Source organism: Vidua chalybeata, chromosome 6 (genome assembly GCF_026979565.1).
Source record: "Vidua chalybeata isolate OUT-0048 chromosome 6, bVidCha1 merged haplotype, whole genome shotgun sequence".
NCBI lineage: Eukaryota > Metazoa > Chordata > Aves > Passeriformes > Viduidae > Vidua > Vidua chalybeata.
In genome coordinates, this window is record NC_071535.1 from 37,948,977 (window position 1) to 37,965,469 (window position 16,493).

The 16,493-nt window shown below is 47.5% G+C and overlaps 1 long non-coding RNA gene across 1 annotated transcript in view; it reads right to left on the bottom strand.

Annotated features, from left to right (window-relative positions):
- The window catches only part of LOC128789744 (uncharacterized), a 28,471-nt gene extending 12,143 nt beyond the window's left edge, over window positions 1–16,328 (bottom strand). Inside the window, exon 1 of the long non-coding RNA XR_008431506.1 lies at window positions 16,278–16,328. This is a non-coding gene — a long non-coding RNA (uncharacterized LOC128789744). The remainder of the gene's footprint in view (window positions 1–16,277) is intronic.
- Window positions 16,329–16,493: the final 165 nt, after the last annotated feature.

Below are 16,493 nucleotides of genomic sequence, written 5' to 3' on the forward strand. Positions count from 1 at the left end.
ATCTCCTTCCAGCTCTGCCCCAGGGGCAAATCACAAGGCTGAGAGGGGCGTGGGCGTTTGTGCTGATCTGCATTTCAGCCACAGAAGTTGGCCAGACTCCAAGACGGTGCCTTTTTCAGTTTGACATGCACCTCTTAAATAATCTTCAAAATAAATTTAACCAGTGGTATAGATATTGGCACATTGAAATGTAGGACTTCTGCTCTGTAAAGATAAGAACAGACTCAGAGCACACACATATTTTAAAACTGTACCCTGGTCAACAGTCCCCTGTAAGTTTTAGATGTATGACAGAAATTGTTTGGCTTTGGATTTTATGAGACATGCAAAGAACAGTGAACGGTCTTGCAACATATTTTCCTTTTTCCTTTTTCCTTTTTTTTTTTTTTTTTTTTTTTTAACCTAATCCTTAGTCTTAGACTCTTCTGAAAATAATTTCTCCAGGGGCAAAGTTTGCAATGAAAAAACCCACAGAAGAAACTTTTCATACTTAATGTACTATGCAAAGAGGACCAATAAGATAATAATAGGGCTGAATATTCATTATGTTAATCAAATGTTAATAAACCATGAGATAGTGTGCAGTTCAGTCTGGCTCTCATCTCCATTTTCCTTTCTTGTTTGCTTGCTTCTCTCCTCCTTTCTTCTTTTTTGCTTCTCCTCCTGTTCTAGGAGCAGAGACTGGGGAAGCTATCTTGATCAAGATGACAAACATTCAGATTGAAGGCATTATTTATTTAAAAGAGTTCTGCAAATAGTAAACACTGTCAAACAGATGCGCAACATCTGTGTAGTTCAGGCAGTTGGTGAGTATTTCTACTCCAACCTTGGGGAAGCCTCAGGTCCAGAAACAGACAATAGTTGATAATCAGAGAAGCCCCAAGCAGATGTGTTCAGCTATGCCATGTTCAAGACATGAATAATTAAAAATGAAGACTACCTCACACAACTGTCACCTTAAAATGGAATAATAGTTATGTTTGGGCATCAGTCAGCCTCACAGTTATGTGGACAGTATTTTCATTTCACTGCATTAATTATGTAAGAAAGAAAGAAACAAACAAAAAACCCACCAAAACAAAACAAAACAAAAAAAACAAAAAAAAAAAAAAAAAAAAAAAAAACAAAACTGAAAAAAACAAAACAAAACAAAAAAAAACCAAACAAACAAACAAAAACCCCACAAGGCAACAGACTCATCATCAGTAAGAGCAAAGGCTTGGGTATAATATCTGTAACCAGAGACCCACCAACATCGTGTGTCTCTAGTTTCAGGTAATCACCTGGTGTCAAATCCTTTGTGCTGGGGGTGTGCTGCAGAGCAAGGGATAAGAGACTAAAGCAGTGTGCAGTACTGAAATACAACCTGACAGGTGACCCTCTTCCTCTCTCTCTCCAGCAGGATCCTGCCTTAGATATACCATGTCTGCTACAGCAGCAGGCTTCCTCTTTGCCTCCTGCACAAGTAGCCAGCTGAGCAGTCAGCCAAGCAGTGTTACTCTGAACACGGTGTGCTGTGCCCAAGCAGTTCTGGGATGCCTCTTTCAGCAGCAGCCTGATGGCTGGGGGTGCTGTGTGCCCTTGGTCCCTGAGCTGGGTAATCCTCACCCTGGGGACAAGCAGCTCTAGTCCCCTTTGCTGTGATGATATTTAGGCGAGCATGGCATTGGTCTTGTTCTCTTTGGGCAGAGAAGAGACTGCTCAAGGAACAGCACAGTCACAGCCTTACAGTTCTTGGAGGTGCCCATACAGTGCAGTAGCTCCTCAGTCCCCAGCGCTGGAGGCTCAGGGTCTGTCAGCAGCACAGTCACGGGAGGCTTGGTCTTTCTCTGCTGGTTGAGCTCTGGGTGGCCAGGTCACAGCTGCCCTGACCTGGGCTTTTATCACACGTGATGTGGGAGTCACTCAGAAACTGCCCCGTGGGAGATGAACATTAACCTCACTGAGTATGGCTGGAAAGGCTGCAGGGTCACTGTAGCAGCCCCGCAGGGTTGCTCAGGACAAGCCACAGCGAAGGTCGAGTTAGGAAGAGGTGGGTTGTGTTGGTGGCTCCAGTGAAGGCACAAGCCTTCTGCCAGCCCAAAGGAAGGAGCATGCAGTGCCACTGCTCACTCTGGGTGTTCGTATGACTGCTGGCACCAGGGGACCACCTCCAGCCCTATTGCTTCTGTCATGGCACTCCAGAAGAGCAGTAAGATATGAAAGGCAGTAGTGGTATGTGAGCCCTGCTTGCTTGATCTGCAGCTATGCTCAAAGAAGCTGTGCTCCCTCTGAGCCCCAAACCCTGAGTATCCCTCTCTGTGGAGAGACAGAAACACCAGCTCCTGCAGGCATGCTGCCTCCAAAGCCCTTATATCTTCTCTGTGACGGTGCTTGTGCCCACTCCCCACCCTGCCTCTTGACAAAGGTCAACAAAGCATGGACACCCAGACTCCTTGCGCTGCTGCTGCACGCTGCTGCAGGACCTGCTCGCTGAGCTGCACGCGCACCGGGACTTCCCAAGCAGCAGCAGGGAGTTTTCACCAGGCCAGCTGAAACTAGCAGAGTTTTGCTTTCTGGATCCTGGGTGTTTGTGCCACTCTGTGAGACCAGGAACTCTGCTGGGAAAAGTCCCTTTGTAGTGGGGAAGCTGCCTGCTGGGTGGGCAGCCAGCAGACTGAAATAGCTACAGTTTTTTCAAGATTGTAGCTTGGGAGGATGCAGTGGTCAAAGGACGGGAGGGAGCCGCAGTCTCTTTTGTACTGAGGGACTTGCACGTGGCCTGGCCTTTGCCAAACTGACCCCAAATGAATATTTCCCATTACTCTCAGCCTAGAACACATAGCAAAGCTGATCCATGTGGACTTGCCTTAATTTGTCACTGGCATTAACCTTCTTGGCCCTATTTGCTTTTCTCTCCAATCTATAAAATCCACTTCACTGCCCATACTCCCCATCCCATCAGTTTCTGTCTCAGATCCACTGTCTTTTTCATGTGATTCATGTTGTGTCCTCATCACCATGAAGGTAAAAAACAAAAAGAAAAAAAAAGGAAAGAAAGAGAAAATAAGACCTCCCAGGAAGATATTTTCAAAATACAAACATCTTTTTTCATGCAGCTACACTGCTCATAGTTATTTTGGGAAGAAATCAGCCCTATTAGTTCTACATATCTTCCAAATGTGTAGGAATTCAAGTGATGGATGCCAGACAGAGCATTCTTAGGCATGAAAAGCTGCATGAAAAGTATGAAAGCTGCTGCCCAGGATGCCCCCCCAAGCCCCTGCTCAGAAATGCTCCTGCCTTCCTTGATGCAGCTTCTAACCAGGATGAATATTTCAAATGTCCAAGTGTTTGCTTGGAAACCAATGCCAATCTAGTTTAATGCCCATGTGCATTACCTTCACTTTTGCCTGTTTCTAATGGGCTGCCTGTCAAGGGCAGAGGTGGGACTACAGTGATCCCTATGTGATGATGTTAACTGGTGGCTCTGCAGTGGAACAGCTTAGCCAAATTGCTTGTCTCAACAGAGCAGATACCTGGATATCAGGGGCTGAAGAAGGGTGCTGGTGTGAAGCTGGGTGCAAGCCTGTGGCTGCTGCTGGGTAGGGCTTTGGGGTTTTTTTCTTAGGCCAGGTTTCTGTGTTTGTTTTGCCAGAGCTGGGGTGCTGGTGACACTGTGGGCAGAGCTCAGGACATCACCAGAAACTGAATTTCTGAATTAATTTGTGTTGAAATAATATAGGCAATTCCCTCTCAGCATACCACATTCCACCCACTCAGCTGCACTTGCTGAGACTGGGGGACTCTGCTTCCTCCAACTCATCCCCAGAGTCCTATCTCTCCCCAGAAGGAGTAGGGGAGCAGCACATATCAAGTTTCTTTGCTCACTGGGGCTGGAGATTCCTGCCTTCCTCAATCCTTTGCAGAACACAGGAGAAGAGAAGAAACTCAGCCTGTCCTGATGCTCTTATAACACCAGTCAGGTGCTCCCCCAGGGAGTATTTCCACAGCAAGAGGAAGGGAATGCAGCCATAACAGTTCCCTACCCCAGCTAATGTCACGTCCCCAGGGACAGAGACAGCTGTGCTCAGGCCAGGTCCACCTTGACCATTGTAGAGGAGTTTAAAAGCAGGCTGGAAGGGAGGAAGCCCGACTCTGCACACACTGACTGAGTCACAGTGCACGGCTGCTATAGGAGGACTCTCTTTTATAAGCAAGACAAGGCTCCATCCCTTCACAAAAGCCAAAAGCAAGCAAACTTCTTTGGAGGAGATAGATCAGTCCCATCTGCTTCAAGTACAACAGGGTATTTCCCTACACTACTTCTCCATCAAAAATGCACATACTCATCAAAATGCACATACTCCTGTCAAGCAGCTCCTGCCCTGCATGTAACACACCCAGCATAAAGTGACTTAGGAAAGCTCACAGGGTCCCCAAGTCCATGTGGCATTGAGCATGTTGTGACAGCCAAGATGCAGGTTCCTTGGCCATCATGTGGAGTGTCATATTCCCTCTTGAGGCATGTGGTCCTGATTCTCCATTTCTCATCCCATCATTCTTCTTCAGAGGCTTGTTTTGTCCCTCACCAGAATATGCTGCTGCATGTTTAAGCTGAGAAAGCAAAACAGCTGACTCAACAGCTGCTGGATTTGGGGAAGGGGAAGGGAGGGATATGCTTTCAGTTTTGACTTTTAATCACAAAATGCACATTGGATTCTTCCTGCCAAAAGTGACAAGAAACAGAGCCATAGGTCTTTGCTGGAAACAGAGGGAGAAAGTCACGGAGTATATATTCCCTGATGCTTGTGTTTCTCTGGCATTTTCTGTAATAGCAGTGAGAGGAGGCAACGGATCAGGCAGGAGAAGGTACTGCTGTCCTCCACACAGCTGAGCAGAAGAGGGCTACATCTAAGTACATGCAGTGAGCTGAGCAGTAGGTTTGAAAGTGGACTGAAGTCTACAGCACACTTAGGCCTCCTGCTTTCATCCATCTTCTTGGCTGTTGTTCCAAGTGTCCCTACCACGACTTGGAAGATCTGAGCTTTCTGCTCGGGTCTGATCAGGTTGGTGGAAAGCCAGCAGGAGAGAGCTCAGCATCAAGTCTGATGTTTCTAAACCCTGCTACTGCTCAGGAAGGGCACTACCTTAACTCCAGTGCTATCCAGCATACCCAGTATTACACCCAAATATCCTGGCAGGAGAGGTGCCTGTCTAGCACATAGCCTTGTGCTGTGGTTTTTGCCAGAAGGACACCCCCCACCAGATTATTTATTCAGGACCCACTAACACCCACATTACTGAGTCTGGCACACTTTTTACTCGTTCCTCACTCAGGGAATTGTGCACCATTTGAAGGCAGTGGGACCACATGATCTATGAGTAGGAGTGGAGCTCTGCAGAGCTGCTGACTTGGCATAGGGCTTTTAGAGCGGTTTATGTCTATAGATGAAGCTTTGCATCCAAACTCCCCAGAGATGCCTTCCTGTCTCCATGGCAGAGCGGTTTATGTCTATAGATGAAGCTTTGCATCCAAACTCCCCAGAGATGCCTTCCTGTCTCCATGGCAGTCAAGACCTATGGAAAATACTAAGTCATTCCCCCAGTGAGGATGCTAATGAGCTCTGACATACTCTGTGTCCGTAAGGATATGAACATGCTCATGGACTTTCTTTCAAAAGAGGAGCAATACTTTGTTAGCAGGAGAAAAGGCTACTTCTGGGCAGCATGTCCTTGACTGCCTCAGACAAGGTAGCACTACTCAATAGGAAATGCTCTTTTGGATCCATTTACTCTATAAACAGAAACAAGGAAGGAAGGAAAGAGAGGAGAGAAGGACATGGTTGATGTGTCAAAAACAAAGAAACCCCTCAGAGCATGTATTTATTTTCCAATTTTTTGTGAGAGCTGTCTTGCAGGTATAGGGCAATTCTTATGTTTGATAGAGTTTCACCAAGTCAGTGCAATTTGAGAGTGGACAAGGCAGGCTCCCCAAGGCTCACTCCTGTGGGGAATGTGGAAGTTCTTCAGACTGAGTCAGGGCTTTCTACTACAGTCCCCAGCAGCAGCACAGGGTGGCTTGTTGCCCCCACAGCTAATGAGGGACCATGCCGAGGGTACACACTGCAAAGATGGAGGAGGTGTTTGATGTGCATCTGTTTGCCCAGTGAGGAGGAAAGGGAGCCTGCTCAGGTCTCAGAGGGGCTCAGTGATTGCCCAGCAATAGGAGGGGTTATTCTAGGATGGGAGGAGGCAGGGGGACCAGAGCTTTTTTATAGCTCAAGAGTGTGAAATTATGTGGATCCTTGTGCCCTCTGTTCCCCTCATGCAGCAGTACAGCAATCAGGTGTAGCCAAGCCACACGTAGCCCCATCCCACAGAGGAACATTTCCCATTGTCCCACTATTTTTTTTCCTCCATTACAAATTTTATTACCTCAAAGGTATGGAATTAGGAAATGAAAGATGTGGAAAAATTCCTCAGACCAAAGAACTCATTTCCACCATTTCCACCTTGCCCTGGATTTCCTTCTCGATTAGTTCCAGCAGTGTCCTTGATTTGAGCCTTAGAATCATTAAAGTCTTTTTGAAGCTCCAGTGCCTCACACCAGTTCTCATTGCTCAGCAGAATGATGCATCAGGAATAACAAAGTCCACTTTGATCAACTACTTCCATCCTTTACAGCTGCTTCTGTGGGGGTGATTAATCCCAGCCCTTCCTCCGCTAATAATAAGTGCAGAGCATCAGCTACATCCTTTGTTGTTGTTATTTTCTCTTTTCATTTCCCTTTTTGGGGAGAGCTGAGGAAGGGACTCGATGACTTTGGTCCAGTCTTTGCCAGAGGAGTGGCCACAGCCATAATGGTGGTGGAGAGCATGGTTACCTGGTGGGCTCAGGTGGACTGACCTCTCCCCCAGTTGAGGCCATGAACTAAGCTCCCTGTGCACCTGTTCTGGAAAGCTTTGCAGCACCACTTGTGCCTGAAATCCTACCTACGTGCAGGAGATTACTGTTTCCTATTGGCAGGGAGCCTTTGGGAGGTGCAGGGCCATGCAATAGGAAACACAAGGCACAGGGACTTTGCTGGGAATTAGTCCATTTTTTAGTAAATCCTGCAGTCTCTTGGGCTGCTGATTTGGCACCTTGCTCCTCCATGAACTTCTCCTTACAAATAAAAATTATTCCTGGCCTTTGGTTTCTGTTTTAAGCCAACACTGAACCGGAATTGCTCTTGATTTCCACAATTTAATTGAGAGAAAGAGGAAGCACACTGTTTATTTAAGGACAAATGCCAGCTAAAGAAGAGGAGGTTGAATTATCAGTGACCATCAACTTTTACAGATAAGATTCCAATGTCTAGACCCAGGGTGCCCTATGTTTTGAGGACTGCAGAGAAAAAAAGTCATGGATGTGGAAAGCAGCCCCTAGAAGAAAAGCATTTTGGGGCAGAAGCAAAGCTGCAAATGCTTGGTAACACCTCCTGGTAGTGGCTGACACAGTCTGGGCTATGCATTATGCACCCTGCCTTCAAGGAGAGGGCATTGTATCTTTTAAACCTAATCTCTCTCTACTGAAACAGCTGGTAGCTGAAGTATATCCTGGTATGCATATACACCTCCAGTTATGTCTTCCTAGTCCCACTGTGCAATACTGGGATACCAAGCTCCATCCAGATTGGCTCGGGTATGATGAGGGAAGGATTGGGCATGGCTAGCAATAGGAAAGTTAAAGATGAGAGAGATGGTTGGTACCACTAGTTTCTGCCCCAGGCAAGGGTGAAACAGAGAGAGGAAAGTCCAAGTTCTGAAGGGAACAGATTTGTATTTTCTGTGAGATCTAGTTTGAGGAAATACCAGCTTGTTTGGGGCAGACTGTAGTGTCAGGCTGTTCTTCCACAAGCTTTTGGACCTTCCTATGGCTTGGAAGTGGACTGACAAACTAGACAGGATTTAATCAGGAGACCTAAACTGAAGAAAATAATTTGCTTTTTCAGTCTGAATGTAGCAGATACGCTTTGATTTCTAATGACATTAGGAAAATGGCTTCAAATTCTGAGAAATCAGGAGAACTATGTAAGAAATGTGTTGTGCTTCCCACCAAAGTTTTCTAGTCATAAACTGGTCTAGACATAAACAGATAAAATAGTCTGACAAAACAGGCTGAAATTTCCAACTGCTTTGGAAGAGAAAACTAGACATCCTTGGCAAGGTTCGTGGCCTGGAAACCACATGTTCCTTTTGTAGGGCTGGAGGTGGCTAGGAAGAGTGAGGAAGGAAGAGGACACCAGTAGCCCTGAGAAATGGCTCGAGGAAGATACCACCATCACAGCACAGGTTAGAGCTGTTCCACACTCCAATAACATCTGGATTTCACTTGTCATTTCACTGGAAAGATATGTTTCAGCAGTGAAATGACCAACCTTTCTCAGGGATCTCTATTTAGAAAAGATATTGAGGGTGCACTTCTGACATTTCCAGGCAGTAAAGCTGTGTATATATGATTCCTGTGTAAATGCAGAGAAATGTGTACCAACAAACTTTGTGTTCCATGCCTGCACATTCCTACATATCATACAGATCAGGTTTGTTAGGCTGAAAGATGGGGACAGAGTGACAAAGTATAATCCAGATTCACCCCTGGCCATCTTTGAGGCCAAAAGGAAAAGGAATATTTAGACCTGCTCATCTGATTTGGTCCACTTTACAGAAAATGAGTGAATTTAAATCTGGGCCCAAGCTGAGCTTCCTTCACGGTAGAGGTTATTTGGATTGAGTTCCTGCCGCACTGCTGGCAGCACCCAGAAAAGTTAGTTTAAAGCAATACCAGATGGGTGCACATATCCTGACACTAATCCATGCCCAGTGGCCACCTATTTACAGCTGTAGTGTCTTCTGCATTTTTCACCTGAACAAACTGTCCCTGGGATTGATAATTCACTCTTTTATACCTGTTCTGTGTAGTGGGAGGATGGATGAGGGCAGGTACATTGCAAAATTGCTGCAGGACTCCTTGCAAGGCCTGTTTGCAATACACAGTGTTGATTCAACTCAAGTGCCTCTGCTTGCATGCAGTGTCATCAAAGGTTAGAAGATATGACAGCTAATGGGGTGCCATTTGCATCAGCTCCTGTCATCTGCTGGGCTACAGGTGTGATGAGGAGGGTGTGATTGCAACTATCCCCCCTTTTTGTGCACCTCAAAGCTTGGAAACAGTGATGAAGTCAGTCAATCCCTTCTGATTTTTTATTACCAAATGTAGCTCAAGTCAATTCACTAAACTTGGTGGAATAATTCCCCCCTCAAAATCAGTATTGAGAATAGAACCAGGCTGATGTGTGTTTTTCTATCATGTGCTAACTTGTTCTGCCATCCTGTGAATGAACTTCTTGTTTTCTTCTCCTTGATAAGACAATTCCACTTAAACCAGGACTGGACACTGAAGTAAATCTGGTAGGAGAATACACTTCCCGTTTATAAAAATATCCTTCCTGTGTGGAAGAGCCCTCTTCCTGCAAACATTCATCTGTGTACAGCATCCCGGACCTGTTTCTGTGTAGACACAGGCAGAGCTGCTGGGGGCGGGGAGTACAGCTATTATGGATATTTCATCAGCCTGAAGCACCAAAGACATGAACATATTGGTTGTACCACCTCTGGAAATCAAACACAACCCCAAGCAACCCCAGTATGGGCTCAAGATGCAATTCTTCTGGAATGAAGGGCTTTATCTCTGGCATACAGAGTAAATCTATCTGTGACGACTTCTGGAACTGGTGTCTTGCTGCCGTGAATTTATTTAGCCAACTTATACACAGTGTATCCACCTCTTATGGTTTGGCTGTGGCTCATGTTCACAGCAGCTGAGGATTTGAGCTGTGTGCATGAATTGATAAATTAAAAATAAAATCAAATCTGAAAAGGTAGTGAGCTGTATGTTTCTATTAATATCCCTCACTATCAGTTTTCCTGTAACTTCTGAAAAGACCTTGTTGAGATCTTCATCAGGCTGGATGTGTTAATCCACTCCTCCCTCAGGTGGCCTCTCCTCTCACACACATCAAGAGATTAATGGTGAAAGGACTGCATCCCTCCATCTGCCATGACTCCAAACAGCAGCACGAGACCCAGCCAAACTTCAGGGGTCAACAGACAGACTTCTTCAATAACAAGTTTACGAAAGGCCCCAGCCACCATTTCACCTTTCCCCCGGTTTCATCATCTTCCTCTGTTTTGTATCTTTCCAAGTCCTTTGGTGTCTTTGCGGCATGGTGTCTGAAATAGCTTCTCATAGGCTCAGCTGTGCTGTTTTTCTTTCCCTCTTGGATGGGTCCTCCTTGCACTGTTCTATGTTGGAAGTCAATGTTTGCTATCAACGCCTAGCCAACATGTTCTGGCACCTTGTCCCAGGTCTGAATAGCACTTAGATGGTTAATCTGTTATCTTTTCCCACATCACAACAATGTTCATTTCTGCAAACTCTTGTTGCTAGCCAGGGAGCTGGTGACCTCACTGCACCAGCATTTATCACTTTATGGCCACACAGTGTTGAGAAGTGCTGGTTGGAAGGCAAGGTACTGGGTCGAGGAAAGTTCACCTGGCTGGGGCAGTGGCTGCTCTTTGGTCTTTTCCTGCCCATGTCACTTCCCACAGTCCTCACCAGTGTCTCCAGGCTCCCCAAACACTGCTTCCCTGGGGATGAAGCTGTCTAGGGTGTGTGTTTCGTGCCTGGGGCTCCTGCTCCGAGGTGTCCCAGGGCCATGGGCAGCACACAGCCCCCCAGACCGCACCTGCCTTGTGGGGCAGGTGTGCAGCAGCAAACCCCCTCTGCTGCCCGAGTCCTGCCGCGGCTGCCAGGACCCCCCAGTGCTCTTCCGCCCTGCTTGCCCAGATTTCCTTCACAGGGAAAACAGGATACAAGCAGAGGGGGAGGGGAGTGGAGCGTGCCTCCGGCTCATCCTGACACGGAGGTGACAAACACAAACATGCCCATCTGCACCGGGAGCGCCCCTGGGTCCCATGCTGTATGTACACGCCCCTCTGCTGAGCCCAGGGACAGGCACAGGAGACCTTGCTCCTAAATTTGGAACCTGTGTTTTGGCTTGGGGCCAGCAGTGCAAACATCCCCTTTCATCTTCTTTTCCTGCTCCCCGGTTTTGAATAATTGTCTCCCCAGTCCAAGTAGCAGATGATTTGAAGGGTGCTCGCCCTCAGTTTGCCAAGCAACATGACTGTGTTCACTGGGCTCAGCAGTAGAGCCAGAGTCAAATGAAAGGAGACCAACAAAAGAAGTCCAACTCCTTACCATACCACACCTAAAGAAATTTAATAAGTTGGCTTGAGGGAATGGCCTGTTCTCATGCTAGATGCCATCTGTTCAAAGTTCATGCCATGCCTAAGTCTGTTGACAATGTCCAGGGGAAAAAAAAAGAGAACCCAAGCTTCACTTGGTTATTTGTGGTAAGTCTAGAGGAGTAAAAAAGCAGTTTATCTGTTTTTGGCTACTGAAATCAGCAGATCTGACTCTGCATGCACACAAGGATCAGACTGGGCAAGTCCTATTTATGCAAAAAGCACTTTGCAGAGGACAACTGCACTATAACACCTTTCCTGTAAAAAAGGAAGGAAAAAATGGCCTAAGCATTTGAAGGAAAAACATATTTCCTATAAGGAGGTTTAGCCAGCAGAGATTATACCTCTGGTCCCTGTATACTGATGTATTTTAGCCTCAGGTATGACTGCCCATGTGAAAGGGCAGGAACTGTGGTGTCCTCCAGAAGGTGGCACATTTCCTCATGACTTTTGTACTCTTCATCATGAAATCAGCTGATATTATGCTGGGGTTTCAAAGATGCACTCCCATCCCAACCTTTGCTCTGGATTTGTGACCTTTATTCTGCTTGTGACACCTGAACCTTTCTAATCCTGCCTAGACTCCCGCTCAGTCCTTCCTGGACACCTGACAAACTGCAGCTAGGCAAAGGAAAGGCACCAAGTTTACCTGCTGTTTGTTCAAAATGTCCAGGGTAACTTCTGCCCCCAAATCCACCTTCTCTTCTGTTCATAATTGTGGAATAGCTGGTGAATCCCTCTCCACTTGCAGAGACCTGGGCTGTAATTTGCTCCTGGGAAGAGTGTGAGGGGCTAAGCTGGCCCTGAGCACAAGAACCTGCAAAACTGTCCACAACTGGGGCCTGGGCATGGGGAAAGAAACAAGAAATTTGCTTTAGCAAACACATTTTAAAGCTTACCTCAAACTGTTAATTGGGGTCTCACATTGCTGAAGCACAGCCCTGCCAGGAGAACAACCCAATATACGTCACTTTTAACTCCAAGGAGAATTCTGTGAGAAACAGAAAAAATGCTTTTTTTTCTTGGATTACCCTGAGAAATATAGGCAGCTATTTGGCAGAATGGAGACAGGAGATGTTGTAGGGTAGGCAGCCAGCCTCTCCTTCCACAGCCACAAAAAATAATATAAGCACCTTGATCCTATAAGCAAAGAGTTGATCCTTGCTTGTATGAGAGTTATGAGCAATTAGGATAGATATTGCACAGAGTCTGGGTTTTAATTGATAAAGAATGCTAGAGGGGCACCTCCTGCCTTTTACATATACAAGGGATTACATCAAAATTCCTAGCCACATTGCCACATTGAGACCATCCCCCAGTTACTTTTGGGAAGTGGGACAATCTAAAAAAACATGGAGAGAAACATCTGGGAAGTAAACTGTCCTATCCAAAGTTTACATTTCAGCTCAGCCCAAACCATTCAGATAAAATGAGAGCTGCCTCATGTTGTTAACCTCAGAGGCTCTTGGAACCAGACATTTGTGTCAGATCCAAATAAAAGAAAAGTCAATCTCTAAATGCAGCCTAAAATGCAAATGAAACTAGAATGGGAACCAGTTGTTTAAAAGAATAATCACATATAGAAAGGACAAAAAAAAAAAAAAAAGGCAGAAAAATCATGTTATTTCTTGACAATCCTTAAGAGGTTCCCCATCATTTCCTACATCTAAAAAACTGAGGCTTTTACTCCCTGCAAAGAGAGGGAGAGAGGGATTCTGTGTAGGCTCAGCTCATGCTGCCCTCAGCTCAGCTGTTGCTGGGCTTTAATGACTGATGCCTTTCCCAAGAGGCTGAATGAGCAAGACAGAAGTCCCAAAATGTGAAGCCCAAGTCGCAGAGCGCAAGAACTAATGTAAGAGTCAGAGTAGCTTTACCTAACTGAAACCCTGCCAGGCTCATGTCAGTGTAGTGCAGTGTGGGCTGGGGGCTGTTGCAGCTTGCATGAGGCTCTGCACAGGTGTGGCTGCAACACCACTGCAGCCATGAGGCCAACGGCTCCACTTGGCTGACTTGGAGGAGTGTGGTAACCAGAGCAAGCGAACTGCAACAACTGGATCTTGATATGGGCTTAAAAAGCTGGCTCAAAAGCTGGAAAAGCCCATGAGAGCTTAGCTCATGCTGAGCTCCACGTTGCTCCAGCTCGCCTGCTACTGCTGGCCAAGCCAGCCCACCACTGTTGCTGGCAGGTCTGCATCATGTGGTGGTGCTGCTGGAGTTGCTCCAGTGTGCAACTACTCTGAGGTGCTCATCTTGCCATGGGGCTTTAGTACCTGGGAGGTTCATCCATAGCCCTCCCTCTCCCAGATCTTTATTGCTCCCACTGCTGATTTCATGAGTGCTATTCTAGAGCCAGGGTTATCTGAGGACATATTCTGAAGGATCAATACTTTGAAAAGTGCACATCTACACATGTGAAAATCCAGGACTAGTTCCCCACTGCTAACTCCACCCAGATGAATCTTGTTGGTGTCATTCCTGACTGATGTTAGAATAAGTAAAAGCAGACTTGAGCCTTCAATTTCTGCATGCATAGAATAATTTCTGTTTTCCTTCATGGAAGAAATGAATTAATTGTTACACTTGCATAACATTATGCTGAAGTGCATTTTTTCCACTGTATAATTTCTAGATGAAATAGCAACGTTAGAGTGAAGTTATACAATAAAGGACCAAAGAGAAAATGTATGAAAGATCTGCAGAAAACACCCTCATAACACATTAGAACACAGAAATTTTACTTTTGAAATTAAAAAAACAATAAAAGAACTCCAAATGCAAAATAACAAATATTAGGAAAAGTATACACCCTTAATCCTGGCCCAAAATAAAGCCTGAACAGGGAAGAGTGTGAAAGAAGTGAACAAACAAAAACTTACTCTAGGACTTTTCCTGAAAAACGAGCATCAGTTAAGTATGAATTGCAAACACTCCAGTGTCGTTCTCTCACTACAACTATTCCTGGAGCAGGTGGAGAGCTGTGAGCTGAGCAAGGTGTTGGTAAACACAATTTCCTGAGTGTTTATCCATCCACTGCCCATGCAGCAGGTGCTGTGTCTCTGCCCTCCACGGAGCAAAGCGCAGAGCTGGAGGAGGACAGGGTGATACGGTGCCTTGCAGCTGTGCTTCATGCCTTGGCTGACACTCCCTGCTCCTCCTTCTCCCCCAGGAGCCAGAAGATGCTACTGCACTTCCTCACAGCCAGGGTTGGGTACAAGGGACAGAGAGAGGAAACACAGCCCTTCTGAGGCCATGCACTCACTCTGGCTTACATCAACTGTCCTTATTTACCTACGGTCCCACAGGCAGGCTTATGAAAAGGACTTGTCTGCTTTGGCTGCACACTTGGGACACATCCTGCACACTGCTTTCCCAGCTGGGCCCATCCCATCCCGGCCAGTGACTCAACTGTGAGAGAGATGGAAGTGTCGCATACCCCATCATCCTGAGTCACCAGCTATTATTATCACACGCAGGTGGACAATGCTGGTGAGAGGAATTTCTCCAGGGTTGCCAGAAAAAGCAGGATCACCATCTCTACATCACCACTGTAAAAACAGACACTCCTCTTTGGGAATCGCCACTTCAGCTTGATTTCTAGAAGCTTGTGGCCTCCTGACAGAGATGGTATTAATTAATCCCAATGTAAAAGAAGCTCAGGGATCATGTCCTGGCAGTAAACCTTGGGGAAAGGTATGTTTGGAAGTTCTGTCTGGGTTCAGGCTCACTTACCCTAAGGCAGCCCCCACGAAGTGAGTACATCTGATGCTGTGTGGGACGAGTGCTGTCTACAGAGCACATCTGCATTATCATGGTGTACGTGGCTTCAGCAAAGCTGCCTTTGCCAAACTGAACACTTCCTCATTTATCAGTTTTGATCTCTTTGGCAGACGAGCATTTCAGCACTTAATGTTTTGCAAGAAAGCCCTGGCTACACTGGTTTCTGGTGACGTCCCCTGCATTTTCATTTTGGGACGATTCTTTTCTGTGCTCTCCAAGAGTCAGTCAGGAGTGCCCCGAGAGTTCAGGAGGGAACAAAGAGTGCCATTTCCCCTCCAGATGCTGGGGACTTCCAGGCAAACCGAGCTTATGCAGAGAGCACAGGGGGTCGCAGAGCCCAGCCCGGGGCCGTGGCCTCTCCGCCAGCGGCTGCCTACGTGAGTTCCCAGCTCCCTACGGAGGTGCCAGGGAATCCCGGGCTCCGTTTCCTAGGGCAAGGTTTAAATCTGAAGCAGGTTTTGGCTGCGGGCTGCTCACGGGTCCCAGCCGTTTCCTGAGGAAACGGAGGCTGATGGCACCGCTCCGCCGTGCTCGGTCCCGTCCTTCCGCAGGCCCGGGACACCTGGTGCGGCCCAGCCGCGGCCCCAGCCGCGGGGCCCGGCCCGGCGCAGCTGCGGCAGGCGCCGCGCACCTGAGCCCGCACACGGCGCTGGGGGCCGTGCCCGCCGCCCCCGAGCCCCGGCCCGGCCCTCGGTACCCCCCTAGCGGCCGCGGCTTCCCCCGGCCCACCCGGCCCTTGCCGTGTGCCGGCCGCTGGAAACACGATAACCCCCCGGGAGAAGCACAGGCAGCGTCCTCTCCTGTGCCCGCAGGGGCCCAGGGCAACAACCCCGTGGGTGCACAGCGGAGCATTAGCCCGGCACGGTGCCCCGCGCCTGCCTAGGCGGTCACCCCGAGTGCCCTTCAATCCCCTGCCGGCACTGCCCCGCCCCGACTGCAACCTCGGTGTGGCTGAGGAGATCGAAGGTTCCCCCAGGAGCCACGGGCTGGAGAAAAGGCCGTGTTAACTCACAGAGGCCCTCCGGATTGCACCGGGACTATGGCAGAATCCTGACTTTCCCTGCAGTGTGTGGCAACAGCCACATACCCACTACCAACCACAACTCTGAAACTACACACACATTTCCCGCCTCAACCCCAATGACCTCCTCAGATGTTACAGTATCCTACCTGCTTCCCAAGCAGAAACAAACAGCTGCATCTCAGATGTCTCCGGTCAAGGGGGGACCAGTGACTGTTACAGCCTGGTTGATGTCCCTGGTTTATGCTCTCCCAAATGGGCCAGACCCTGACATCTCCACACAGCGAAGTTTCACCCATCCCCTTCTCGTTGGTTGTTCAGTGGGCTGCAAAAACCATGCTACTGGAGCTACTGCTCTGTTTTCT